The sequence below is a fragment of the Rhinolophus ferrumequinum genome, chromosome 24 (assembly GCF_004115265.2).
Source record: "Rhinolophus ferrumequinum isolate MPI-CBG mRhiFer1 chromosome 24, mRhiFer1_v1.p, whole genome shotgun sequence".
NCBI classification, from domain to species: domain Eukaryota; kingdom Metazoa; phylum Chordata; class Mammalia; order Chiroptera; family Rhinolophidae; genus Rhinolophus; species Rhinolophus ferrumequinum.
Genome location: NC_046307.1, coordinates 20,922,658 through 20,937,209, shown reverse-complemented (window position 1 = coordinate 20,937,209; position 14,552 = coordinate 20,922,658).

Below are 14,552 nucleotides of genomic sequence, written 5' to 3'. Positions count from 1 at the left end.
GCTGAAAATGTAGTGATAACAATGACAGATTCACAGAGCTTACATCTTTCATTCTTTCCTAAAACACTTACTGCGTGGAACATATTGATTCAGGAACTTTATTTGATTCTGGAAATTTAATGATAAGTAAGAGAAGATCACAGGCTAATGGAGAAGAAAGCAGTGTGATTAAAGTTATACACACATAAGTAGGGGAGCACATTTATTTGAGTGGGGTTGAGGAAAGGCAGAGAGGACAAGGCTTCACAGAGGATCTGACCTTCAGAGTCATTAGAAAGTCAGAGGCACATGTATAAATAATAACAAGCATTCCAAGAATAAGAAATAATATGGAGAAAAGAAAACAAATAAGAACTAAGGTATACTTTGAGAAATGAAAGTAATGGTTAGACTCAAATGCAGAGACAGGCCTTAAAATAAAAGGTTTTATAGGCTATGCTAAGGATTGTCATATTTTTTGTACTTCAGGTCCATTAAGATCCCTGAATCTGTGGGTTTACAGTTTTCATCAAATTTAGAAATTTTATAACTATTATTTCTTTCTCTTTTTTTATTCCCTCATCACCCTTCTCCCAAGCTGCATGAAGTTGTCCCACACCTTCCTGATAATCTCTTCAATACATTTTTCAGGGGTTTTTTTTGTTTTTTGTTTTATTTTTGTTCATTTCTAATGCTGTGTCTTCAAGTTTACTAGTCTTTCCTCTCTGAATAGCTAACCTGCTGTTACTACCATATGGTGTATTTTCCTTCTCAAGCCATTTTGTTTTTATAATCTTTATACATACACTTTGGTTATATAGATTCATGTTTTTCTGTTTCTTTGCATGCCAGACATTGTAACTTATACTTTGTTGGACACTGGATAGTTTTCTATTTCTATAAATGTTTGTTAATTTTGTCTTTGGATGCAGGTAAATTACTTGGAAACAAGAAACAGTTCGAGTGATATATATATATATATATATATATATATATATATATATATACATATACATATATATATATATACATACATACACACACACATATGTGTGTATATATATATATATAATATACACATACATATACAAATACACAGGAAACAGTTTGAGTGATATATATACACACACACACACACACATACATATGTATATATACACATACATATACAAATACACATATACTTGTGTATGTGTGTATATAGAGAGAGACTTGATATATAGGTATATAGAGACTTGTTTTACAGCTTTGTTAGATGTGACCAGCATGGACTTTAGGGCCAATTTTATTCCCCTTCAGAGGCAATGGTTTTCTGAACACTCAACCAGATGCTCATGTTTCCAATCTGGCTTGTAGGACCATAAAATGTTTTCAGCCCTGTGTGAACTCCAGGGATTGTTCTCTATTTGCTCCATCAGGCTGGTTCTTTTCTTGTCCATGTAATTCCCTAACCCACAAATGCTGATCAATTTCAGCTGAAGACTAGAGGGTCCATCAGGAGATCTCTGGAGCTCTCTTACTCTGCCCTGTGAACTTGAGTTGCCTCGTCCTCCCCAAGTTCCTCAATTCCTGGTGATTATAAGCTCTGCTTGGGCTTTCTCTTTTGGTGCTTTCACCTGGATACTGTTCAGGAAGTAAACTGGTGCCATCGTAGGGCTCACCCCATTTCTTTCTTCCCTTAGGGATCAGGATCCTGTGACTGACTCTGATGTATAAAAGTCATTGTTTCATATACTTGGCCTAGTTTATTTGTTATTTCAGATGGGAGGGAAAATCTAGTCCCTCTTACTTCATCTTGGCTGAAACTGAAATTCTATACTACAGATTCTGGCTTACTCTTACTCTAAAGGTGATGAGATTTTCATAGAGGAGTCACATAATTAAAAGTGGTTAAGAAGATCACTGCTTCTACTTTATGGAAAATGGATAGAGGGGACATAAGAGTTGTAAGGCAATGAAGTCTATTTAGGAAATTATTTTCTAGGTACACAATAAGTGAGGTTTTCTGTTTTCAACCAAGATTTAAATATTCGTTTCCACAACTCATCCTCTCTAACTTATCGCATCTCATGCAGTATCATCAATTAGTACTATCTTTTTTACTTTTGATGTTGTCTGAAAAAAATATTTCGTCCTTCACACAAAGCAATTCTTTTAATAATTAAAGAGCTGATTTGTCCAAGGTAAGGAAGTAGGTGTTTGTGTATAATTTTAAAAGACCCTGCAAGTGGACAGAGATACCACACCATTGGTTTTATGAACACTAAGACAAGGTAAGTAGAGAATTGACTAAATTAGAGACAAGGTGAAATCTGCATTTGTGGCAGAGGGAAAAAAACAGGCTTTCTCATGAGTAGCACTGGTTTCTCATCCTGGCTAACTGTAAGACGTCTAGATGATTTTGAAAACCAAACCTTATATAATCATTATCATACCTACTCATAAACTAATTCGATTCTGGCCAACCATGTGATTAGAGAGTTAGAACTTTCAGTCCTTCAACTCTCGTCCCCGCTCCTGCCTGCCACTTCACCTCCAGGAAAGAGAGAGGGGCTGGAGGTTGAATTAATCACCAGTGGCCAATGATTTTATCAATCACGTCTATGTAATGAACTTCCATAAAAATCCAAACGGTTGGGGGTTGAAGAGCTTCTGGGTTAATGAACATGTGGTGATTTGGGGAGGTTGATGCTCCTAGAGAGGATAAGGAAGCTCTGTGCCTTTCCCATGTACCTTGCTTTGTGCATCTCTTCCATCTGGCTGTTCCTGGGTTATATCTTTATATAATAAACCAATAATCTAGTACATAAAATGTTTTTCTGAGTTCTGTGAGCCATTCTAGCAAATTAATCAAACCCAAGGTAGGAGACATGGAAATCCCTGATCTACATAGCCAGTGGTCAGAAGCACAGGTGACAACCTGTATTTGTGACTGGCATCTGAAGTGGGAGGGACAGTATTGTATGACTGAATCCTTAACCTGTGGAATCTGACACTGTCTCCAGGTAATTAGAATTGAGTTGAATTGTAGGATACCCAGCTGATATTGGAGAATGCTTGGTGGTATGGAGAAACCCCCTACACCCACATTGAAATTGCAATCTAGGAACCACAAAGAGCTACGTGCTGTATGATTCCAACTAAGTGACATTCTGGAAAAGGCAAAACTATAGAGACAGTAAAAAAACAGTAATTTTCAGATGTTCAAGTAAGAGATGAATGAATAGGCAGAGCACAGGGGATTTTTAGGGCTGTGAAACAGTTCAGTTTGACACTACCGTATAATAGTGGGTACTTGTTACATTTGTCAAAACCCAGAGAATGAACAACACAAAGAGTGAACTCTATTTTAAACTATGGATTTTGGTTAATACTGATGTGTCAATGTTGATTATTCAGTTTTAACAAGCATACCCCACTGGTGGGACGTGTTGATAGTAGGGAGGAAGGGACAGTATATTTAGGACCTCTCTGCATTTCTGCTCAATTTGGCTATAAAATTGGAAGCTCTCTAAAAATAAAGTTTATTAGTTTAAAAGAAGGGAAGCATGCCAGAAACTACAGTCAGAAGTAAAAATAGAAGCTCCAGTTAATTTTTAATAAGGCTACTGAGTGCATTTCAAGGCAATTTCCCTAGAAATGGAAGATATTTTCCTTTGAAACTGTTATTATTGAAAACATATTTCTTTATAGGTATACGAGACAGCAACTTTACAGTATGCACAGAGATTTTATACACATTATATTTATTAATTTTTCCTAAAATTATGTCTATGTACATGTGAGACTATTGAGGCTTAACCAAGTATGATTTAATCCAAATTTGCTCATCGGACCCAAGCCAAAGACATGTGTCTAACTCCAAATCCAGTTCTTTCAGAGGGCTCAGCATCCCTGGAGGAAATAGATCGACAGACTGTTGATCGTACACAGGCACCAAGAGTCCAGAGAGATACTGATTTATAATACAGATAGGGATGATGGTGAGGACCCACTGAGGAAGTGACATTCAAGCTAGAGGAGAAAGAAGAAAATCCCTGAAAAAGAATGATAATTTCCTTTTGCCATCTTTTTGTTTTACTCAGTCCACTAGTCTACACATTTTTATCAAAGTGTCTCTCTCACTGTGTTTCTGCAGTATCATTTTTCTCCTCTAGGCTGCATGGTACACGTTTCCTTCAAATCAGGAATGTAAAGAGCTTATGAGCAAGTAGAAGCAAGTCTCTTCCCAGATTCTAGGATTTGGGGAACAAAAGCTTAGTGTCCTTGTAGAGGTAAGAATGAAATCACATGCAGTGATGGGTTGATGAGATTCTGCCGGTTTCACTTACATAAAAGAGTATGAAGGTTTTCAGTAGGTCGCAGAAATTAATCTATAATTAGTTATGATGCCTGTAGGATGGGCTCATTTCCTCTTTAAATACTGAGTAAGAAAGTATTTTATGATGTCTGCTTAAGTCTATAAAACTGTTTTGAAAGCATTGCACGTCTAACAAAATTATTACCACAATATGAGTTAGGTGGTATTGCATAATGAGAACTTGAGGACTGTATTTATTAAGTTAAACTATTCATATGAAAAGTAAAATAGTTCAGGGAACTGCCATTGTTGCTCCACGAGACTAGTGCGGTCCCCTATCCCACTATTGCTTCCCTTCCTCAGCAGATGACTACATATTTTTTCCTTACATACTTTTTCAATACTGTGTCATTAACTATAGTCACCATGCTATACAATAGATCTCTAGAACTTATTCATCTTATAATCTTATAATTAATGTTTGTATCCTTTTACCAACATCCCCTTTCCCTTACCCTCTAGCTCCTGGCAGCTGCCATTCTTCTCTATTGTTCTATGAGTTCGACTTTTTTAGATTCCATATATAAATGAGATCATGCGGTATTTGTCTTTCTGTGTCTGGCTATGACATTTAGCATTATGTTCTCTAGGTTCACCCATGATGTCACAAATGGCAAGTTTTCCTTCTTTTCTGTAGCTGAATAATATTCAATTGTATATATTTTTACAATAACTGAACAAGGAGGCCATTAGACTGACGTGACACTAATGCCTTGATAGCCCACGTATAACAGTAAGCAAACACAAAACCAAACCAGAGTCAATGCACTCCAATCCGAGAAAACAAAACTTAAGAAACCTGATCACAAACAACCAACTAGCCTTTCCCAAATAAGACAGTCACTTAAGCTATAGCCAATCAAACAATTCTTTGCTTTTCTTTTCTTATGTCTTCTTTTTAGAAGTCTTTCCCCAACCTTCTGTTGGTACTCCTAACCACTTTGCATCTGGAGCTGGCTAATTTGAATAGATATTTGCCCAAATGAACTCTTGTAAATTTTAATGTGCCTCAGTTTATCTTTTAACAGTGCATACTAAAATTTGTTTGTTTATTTATCTATTTATTTATTTATTTATTTATTTACATGTCAATGGACACAGTTGTTGCCTCAGTGGTTGTCATATCTTGGCTATTGTGAATAAGGATGCAATGAACATGGGAGTGCAGATATCCCTTTGAGTCCAGCTTTCATTTCCTTTGTACACATACTCAGAAGTAGGATTGATGGACCATATGGTAGTTTTATTTCCATACTATTTTCCATAAAGACTATCCTAATTTACAGTCTCACAAAGAGCGTACAAGGGTTCCCTTTTCTTCACATCCTTACCAAATCTTGTTACCTTTTGAATTTTTCTAATAGCCATCCTAACAAGCATGAGATGATATTGTAGTGATTTTGATTTGCGTTTTCCTGATGGTTAAGGATGTTGAGCACCTTTTTATGCACTTGTTGGCCATTTGTATGTCTTCTTTGGAAAAAAAAGTCTATTCAGTTCCTCTACCCATATTTTAATTGGATTTTTTTTTAGTTGTATGAATTCCTGATATATTTTGGATATTAACCCTGTGTGAGATACATGGTTTACAAGTATTTTCTCCTATTCCGTAGGTTCCTTTTTAATTTTGTTGATCATTTCTTTTGTTGTGCAGAAGCTTTTTAGTGTGATGCAGTACCACTTGGTTAGTTTTGTTTTTGTTGCTTGTGCTTTTGGTGTCACATCTAAAAAATCATTGTCAGGGCCAATGTCAAGGAGATTTTCACCTATGTTTTCTTCTAGGAGTTTTACAACTTCAGGTCTTATTTTTAAGTCTTTAATCCATTTCAAGTTAACTTTTGTGTATGGTGTAAGATAAGGATCCAATTTCATTCTTCTTCATGTGCATATACAGTTTTCCCAAACCATTTATTGGTGAGACTATCCTTTCCTATTTTGTATTCTAAGCACCTTTGTCAAAAATTAGTTGACCATAAATATGTGAGTTTATTTTGGGGCTCTCTATTCTGTTCTATTGGTCTATATGTCCATTTTTTATCCCAGTACCATACTTCCTTGATTACTATAGTTTTATAATATAATTTGAAATCAGCTAATGTGACACATCCAGCTTTGCTCTTTCTCGAGATTGCCTTAGCTATTCAGGGTCTTCTGTGGTTTCACATGAATTTTAGATTTTTTTTCTATTTTTGTGGAAAATGCCATTGGAATTTTGATAGTAATTGCATTGGATCTGTAGCACATTTTAAGTAGTCGGGACATTTTAACAATATGAATTCTTCCAACTCACGAACACAGAATATTATTCTTTACACTTATTTGTATCTTCAATTTCTTTCATCAAGATTTTAACAAGAGATAAAGAAGGTCATTATATAATGATAAAGGGGTCAATTCATCAAAAGTACATATATTATAAATATATATACACATAACATTGGAGCCTCTAAATGCATAAATAAAATATTAATAGAATTTAGGGAGAAATAGACCACAGTACAATAGTAGTAGGGGACTTCAGCCTCCCACTTTCAACAATAGATAGATCATCCAGGCAGAAAATCAATAAGAAAACATTGGATTTGAACTGCATTTTAGGCCAGATGGACCTAACAGATGGACCAGATGGAAGAGAACATTTCATCTCACAATAGCAGAAGACACATTCTTCCCAAATGCACACAGGACAGTCTCCAGGATAAATTATATGTTAAGCCACAGAACAAGTCTCAACAAATTTAAGAAAACTGAAATCATTTCAACTATCTTTTTCAATCACAATGGTATGGAACTGAAAATCAGTAACAGGAGGAAAACTGGAAAACTCACAAATATGTAGAAATTAAACAACACATTCCCCAAAAACCAATGGGCCAAAGGAGGAAATCAAAAGGGAAAAAAAAATAACTTGAGACAAATTAAAATGGAAAAATAATATACCCAAACTTATAGAATTGTACTTTATTGCATGCATTCTTTTAGTATCCATGTCAAATCTGGAGAGTAACTAGTGAGCTAAACTGAGCCGTACAATGATACCCTTTTCTTACTAGGTTAAGCCTCAATCTTTCCAAACTAAAGCAGGAGGAATCTCCTTATTTTCCCTTAAGTCAAACTGCAGGACCGAAATTAATCAAAAGTCTGTAAAGTCACAGATACCAGCTCTGGAAAAGAAAAAGAGAAAATCAGAGAAAGACAGAGAACATTTCACTGAATGCCTAGTGCAGAGTTAGTGGCCGTTTTAAACCAGGCCTCAGGCTAAAGCTGTAGCTCCATCACAAAATTAACATAAGTGTTCACATGTTAGGAATCACGATAGATACATGTCACCCGTTTTACATACTTACTTAAGCATTGTTGAATTATTAATATTTCTATTTCTGATGTCTCCAAATACATGGGACAAATCCCTCCAACTCAATACTTACATCCAAGTTACTCAACTGACTATGGTTATGTGATGGGAAATTTAGAAATCTGGAATTGATACAACCCTCTTGAGTAAATGCAGACTCTACAACTCACTGGCTATAAGATTGTGGACAAATCATTTATATCTCTCTACCTCAGGCTCCTCTTTTATAAAATGGGGCTACAACTTCATAACTATTGCGAAATTTAAATGTAATAATGTTTGTGTGCTTATCACAGCAAACATGGGAAATAGATGGGTTAACCAGTAAATAGATGGGTTAACCAGTAGTGGTGAATTATTTCAGTCTTTATCTTAGTTACCATTTTCTGTAGCATTTTTTCCTCTTTTCATGATAGCGTGTGTATTTGTGCATGTTTCTATATTCCGCTTCAAGAAACCTTTACATTGACACAGAGAATTCCCCGAAAAGCCGCCTGCACTCAATCCTTATCATTGACACATCACATCATTTTTGCAATAAATTTAGCTTCAAAAAACCAACAAGAGGAGAATAGCTGACAAAGATGTGACTTGGCAACAGTTGGCATGGAAACAAAAATGTCTAAAAAAAGTTAATGTTTATAAATTTGGTATGATCCAGTTTTGGTAATGTTCCCACTGATATCTGAAGACATAATGATATACATGGGTGTTCAGATCAAATAAAAAAATTTTTCTTTTGTTTTGAAGAGTACAAACCATACTTGAAACGTGTGTTCTGTCCTGTATTTCACAATAATGAGAAATATAAACAGAATTCTGAATTTTTGCTCCTGTTGGCAGTCTCTGTATTTTCAAAATCATTTAAAAAACATTTTGATGAAAGTGTTTTAAACATTCAGCAATGTTAAAATAATTTTATAGTGAACCCCTATGAACTCACCACCTAGATTATACCATTAATATTCTACTATACGTGTTTTGTAACATATCTATCCATCTATCCATTAATCCACTTTTGATACAATTCAGCATAAATTGCACACATCAGTACACTTCCCTGTAAAAACTTCAATATGAATATCATAGTTAAGATGACACTATATGTCTACATTCTTTTCCCTTGATGTAAAATCTATAAACTATGATACACATAAATCTTAAGTTTGTATTTACAGAGGTTTGACAAATATATACATATCTGTATATATTTTGACTATTGATTTTTTATATGATTTCCCTCTTCTTTCTAAGAAATATAAGATTTCTGATCTGTGATTTATTGTTTATATACTTCTCTTTCATTCCCAAAGAAAAGGTCAGAAGTAGACAAGAGATAGTATTTTGATCACTTATTCAGTTAAGACATCTGAAATAAGCTGGGAAATAAATGGTAGCATTAAAATGTAGATAAGAGATTTGTATGAGGGAGAAAGGGTAGGCAGAGTGGCAGAAGGTGACAGAGACATTCCAGGCAGGATAGGGCAAATTGGTGAAAATGCACTTTTTGTGTGGACAGCTAACAGGAACCTGGCCGGGCTGGAAGAGGGGGAGCAGGTTTCCAACAAGAGAAAGCAGTAGGCCATGTGGAGAGGCAATACTTTTAAAGGTGTGAAGCAACTTCATTATCAAAGTATACATAGTCCTCCACATGTTTAGTTTACATAAGTAGTAGCTAAATGACTTCAGAGACTAGAAACTAAAGAGGAGAAAGGGCTTAATTTCCCTAATGAGCAGGGAATTTAGTATACAGTAGTCCCTCCTTATCTTTGATTTGGCTTTCCATGGTTTCAGTTACCATAGTCCAAGCATATTAAATTAAAAATTCCAGGAATAAACAACTCATAAGTTTTAAATTGCTTGCTGTTCTGAGTATTGTGATGAAATCTCACATCATTCCACTCCTTCCCACCCAGTACGTGAATCATCCCTTTGTCCAGTGTATCCACACTGTATACACTACCCATCCATTAGTCACTGATTAGCCTTCTCAGTTATCAGATCAACTGTTGAGGTATCTTAGTGCTTGTGTTCAAGTAACTCTTATTTTACTTAATAATGGCCCAAAGTGCAAGAGTGGTTTAAACTTTATCATAGGTATGTATGTGTGGGGAAAAAACAGTATGCATTGGGTTCAATACTATCTATGGTTTCAGGCATCTAGTGGGGGTTGTGGAACATATCTTCTACAGATAAAAGGGGACTACTGTATGGGTAAAAAGAGGACAGAAAAAAAAATGAGAATTTTTAATATGTTAAATAAACAGAAAATAAAAATTGTAAAACCTATGTAAATATTGAGAAAAGGAACAAAAATATTCTGATCAGAGAGATCCAAAATGGGAGAGTAGATAAACACTGTGCCTGTTTCTTTCCATGAACACATTAAAATTACAACTAAATTATAGAACAATCAACCTGGAGAACCACCTGAAGTCTAACTAAACAGAAGTTTTATAACTAAGGATGTAAGGAAGAAGCCACATTAAGATTGGTAGGAGGGGAAGAGATGCTAAACGGTCTGGTCCCAAACCTCCACATGGCAGACTAAAATTGGGAAGGATATCTTGGCCACAGAAGAGCAAGGGACCCCAACCTCACACCAGGCTCCCCAGCCAGGAGTACTGAACTGGGAAGAGGAGCCCTCACAATATTTGGCTGTGAAAAACAGTGGGGATTCTGACTATTCAGGTGGACCGGAAGATTGCTGGAAACACAGACATCCTTTTAAAGGGCCTGCACACAGACTCACTCACTTGCAGGCACTCACCTTGGGCTCCAGCAGAGGGACAGTGACTCAGGGGGCCTCAGAGACATACAGGGGGGCAGACTGAGTGTGTGGCTTCGGGGGAAAGGACTGAAGGACATTCGGCATTTTCCGGGTGAGAGGTCCACCTTCCATGCAGCTGGCAGGCAGGCGCCATCTTTGCTGTGTTGAGCCCGCCCCTCTGGCTAAATCTGAATCTGATTGGCCTGATGAGCTCCGCTGCTCTGCCCTGCTGACTCAAAGGGACCTTGCCCAACCTAACTTGAGCAGCACCAGAGGCACTTCCTCTGAGAGCAGTCATCCACGTCTTCATTGTACTCTTTCTTGGTAAATTATCAGAACAGATAGACGGCAGCTGGCCTCTGTGTGCTCTGAAACTGTTGCTGAGTTGCTCCACGCTCAGCACTGGCACCAAACCAGAATTTACATTAAACCTAGTGACCACAGTTCTTCCCACTCTAGTGATTCCCTGAGATCTTGCCTCACCCAACTTCATACCACAGGAGGCTTTATCAGTGGCTGAACCCTAAGGGAGCTGACAGGTGACAGCAGGCCTCGGGTTGTCCTGGCCTTTTGCGGAACTACCCCAGGCCTGGTACTGATGGCAGCCATCCTCAGTTTGCAGCATGGCCTCTCCCATGTGCCTCCAGGGTTAGCACAGGCAGCAAACAACTGTGGATTGCTTTGTAGCTCTTACCAGGTAGCCCCCAGCCAGTCATATGCAGGGGCTGACCAGGACCTGCACCAGATCCTCTCCCATAACCAACATGTTTGGAGGTTAGCTTCAGACCACAGCAGAGCACTGCCCAATTAGCCCCAGAAGTGGCACACACAAATGGTGGTCTCAACAGGCACCAGAGTCCACTGGGGTGAATCACACTCAGTAAGATAAGCCTCCCGCACAGCAGCGCATAAGCTGTGGACCTGGCCAAACCCCACAGCCAGTCAGCCTAAAAGTCAATCCCACTCACTGACATGCCAAGAGCAATCAAGGCTCAACTAAACAGGAGGGCACACCCAACCCACACAAAGGAAACTCCTGGACCACCTGGCTCAAGTGAGCAGGGAGATTGTGCCACTGGGCCCCACAGGACACCTACTACATAAGGCCATCCAGCCAAGACTAGGAGACATAGCAGATCTACATAATACATAGAAATAAACACAGAGAGGCAGCCAAAATGAGGAAACAAAGAAATGTGTCCCAAATGAAAGAACAGGAGAAAATTCCAGAAACAGAACTAAACAAAATGGAATCAAGCAACCTACCAGAGACAGAATTCAAAGCAATGGTTATAAGAATGCTCAAGGAAGTTAGTGAGAACTTCAATAAAGATATAGCAAGCATAAAAATGGACATAAAAAACATAAAAAAGAACCAGTCAGAAGTAAAGAATACAATAACTGAAATGAAGAATGCACTAAGAGGAATCACCAGCAGACTCGATAAAGCAGAGGATCAAATCAGTGATTTGGAAGACAAGGTAGCAGAAAACATTCAATCAGAACAACAAAAAGAAATAAAAAAGCCAAAAATTAGGATAGTTTAAGAGACCCCTGGGACAAGTTCAAGCATAACAACATTTGCATCATAGGGGTACCAGAAGGAGAACAGAGAAAGCAAGAGATTGAGAACCTATTTGAAGAAATAATGACTGAAAACTTTCCTAATCTGGTGAAGGAAATAGACATACAAGTCCAGGAAGCACAGAGATTCCCAAACATAATGAACCCAAACAGGACCCATCTAGATGCATTACAATTAAAATGGCAAAGGTTAAAGACAAAGAGAGAATCCTTAGAAAAGCAAGAGAAAGGCAACTAGTAACTTATAAGGGAGTTTTCATAAGACTGTTAGCTGATTTCTCGATAGGAAGTTTGTAGGTCAGAACAGATTGGCATAAAATATTCAATTTGATGAAAATCCATGACATACAACCAAGACTACTCTACCGAGCAAGGTTATTACAAGAAATGTATTGCAAGAAATGTTAAAGTATTGTTAAATATAAAAGTATTGTTAATGTAATAATTTTAACATTAATGTAACAATTGTTACATTTGTTAATGCAACAAATATAAAAGAAATGTTAAATGTAAAAGTATTGCAAGACATGTTAAAGAGACTTCTTTAAGAAGAAGGAAAAAAGATAAAAAATGTAAATAATAAAATAGCAGTAACTACATATCTATCAACAATTGCTTTAAATGCAAACAGATTAAATGCTCCACAAAAGAAATAGGAGGGATGGATAGATAAGAAAATAAAACCATTACATATGCTGCCTACTCACCTCGGATTGAAAGACACACACACAGACTGAAAGTAAAGGGATGGAAAGTTATTTCATAAAAATGGAAACAAACAAAACAAAAAAGCTGGAGTAGCAATACTTATACCAGACAAAATAGACTTTAAAACAACAGCTATATACGAGTATATATCAAGAGACAAAGAAGGACCCAGCAATCCCATTTCTGGGTATTTATTTGAAGAAACTCAAAATGCTACTTCAAGGGGATATGTGCATACATATATTCATTGCAGTGTTGCTTACAATGGCCAAGATGTGGAGGCAGCCAGGGGTCCATCAAAAGATGAATGGATAAAGAGGAGGTGGTACATATATAATGAAATATTGCTAGGCAATGGAATGGAATGGGTTCTCACCAACTGCAGTGGCATGGATGGACCTGGAGGGTATTGTACTGAGTGGAGTATGTCTGACAAAGACAAATGCAATGTGATTTCACTTATATGTAGAATAACAAAAGAAATAAACAAACAGAAACAAACTCATAGGTACAGAGAACATTTTGATGGTTTCCACATGGGAGGAGTTTGGGGATGAGTGAAAAGAGGGAAGGGATTAAGGAGTACAAACTGGTTGTTTACACAGTAGTTATGGGGATGTAGAGTATAGCATAAGGAATATAGTCAATAATATTGTAATAACTATATATGGTGTCAAATGGGTACTAGATTTGTTGGAGTAATAGATCGGAGGGGGTTGGGGGCAGGGTGAAAAAGGGGAAGGGATTAAGAAGTACAAATTGGTAGTTACAAAATAGTCATGGGACTATAAAATAAAGCATAGGGAATATAGTAAATGATATGGTAATAACTATGTATAGTGCCATGTGGTATAGTAGTCAGGGGATCACTTCTTAAATTATATAAATGTCTAACCACTATGCTGTGCACCTGAAATTAATATAAAATAATATTGAATGTCAACTGTAATTAAAAATATTTAAAAGGGCGGAAAAGGTGAAGGGGAATAAGAGGTCCGAATTTCCAGGTATAAAACAAATAAGTCATGGGGATGTAATGTACATAACAGGGAATATACTCAATAATATTGTGATAGTGTGGTATGGTGTTGCTGGAATTATTATGGCAATCACTTCCTTGGGTATATAAATGTTGAATAACTATGGCATACCCCTGAAACTAATATAATATTGTGTTAGCTATATTTTTAATTAAAATCTTTTAAAAATATTATTTAAAAAAACCAAAACTTTTATTTATTTAAGTGTGTTTTTCCAGGACCCATCAGCTCCAAGTCAAGTAGTTGTTTCAATCTAGTTGTGGAGGGCACAGCTCACAGTGGCCCATGTGGGGATCGAACCAGCAACCTTGTTGTTAAGAGCATCATGCGCTAACCAACTGAGCCAACTGGCCGCCCCTTTAAAAAATATTCTGATCAATGAAGACAATATAATGCTGAAACTGTGAGAGACGTATATTAATAAAAGCTACTGATTTTTTGAGCTCTTGTTACATATCAAAGATTATATTTCAGCGCTTGCATGCATCATTTTCTTAATCTTCACGATAAATTTAGGATGTAGATACTAGCATCTTCATTTTACAGATGAGTAAATCCAAATTCAAAAAAGCAAATGATCTGTTCCAAATACATAGCTTATGTTAGCATGGTAACTCACATTCTGGCCAGTGTGACTCAAAGATACACTCTCTTGTCATTGCCTTACCCTAATTATGTATTGAGTGGTCATTTTTGCCAGCAAGAGGAATAGTCTTTAAGCATGAAAGAGCATAAATCTCAGACTTAAAGGAGTAT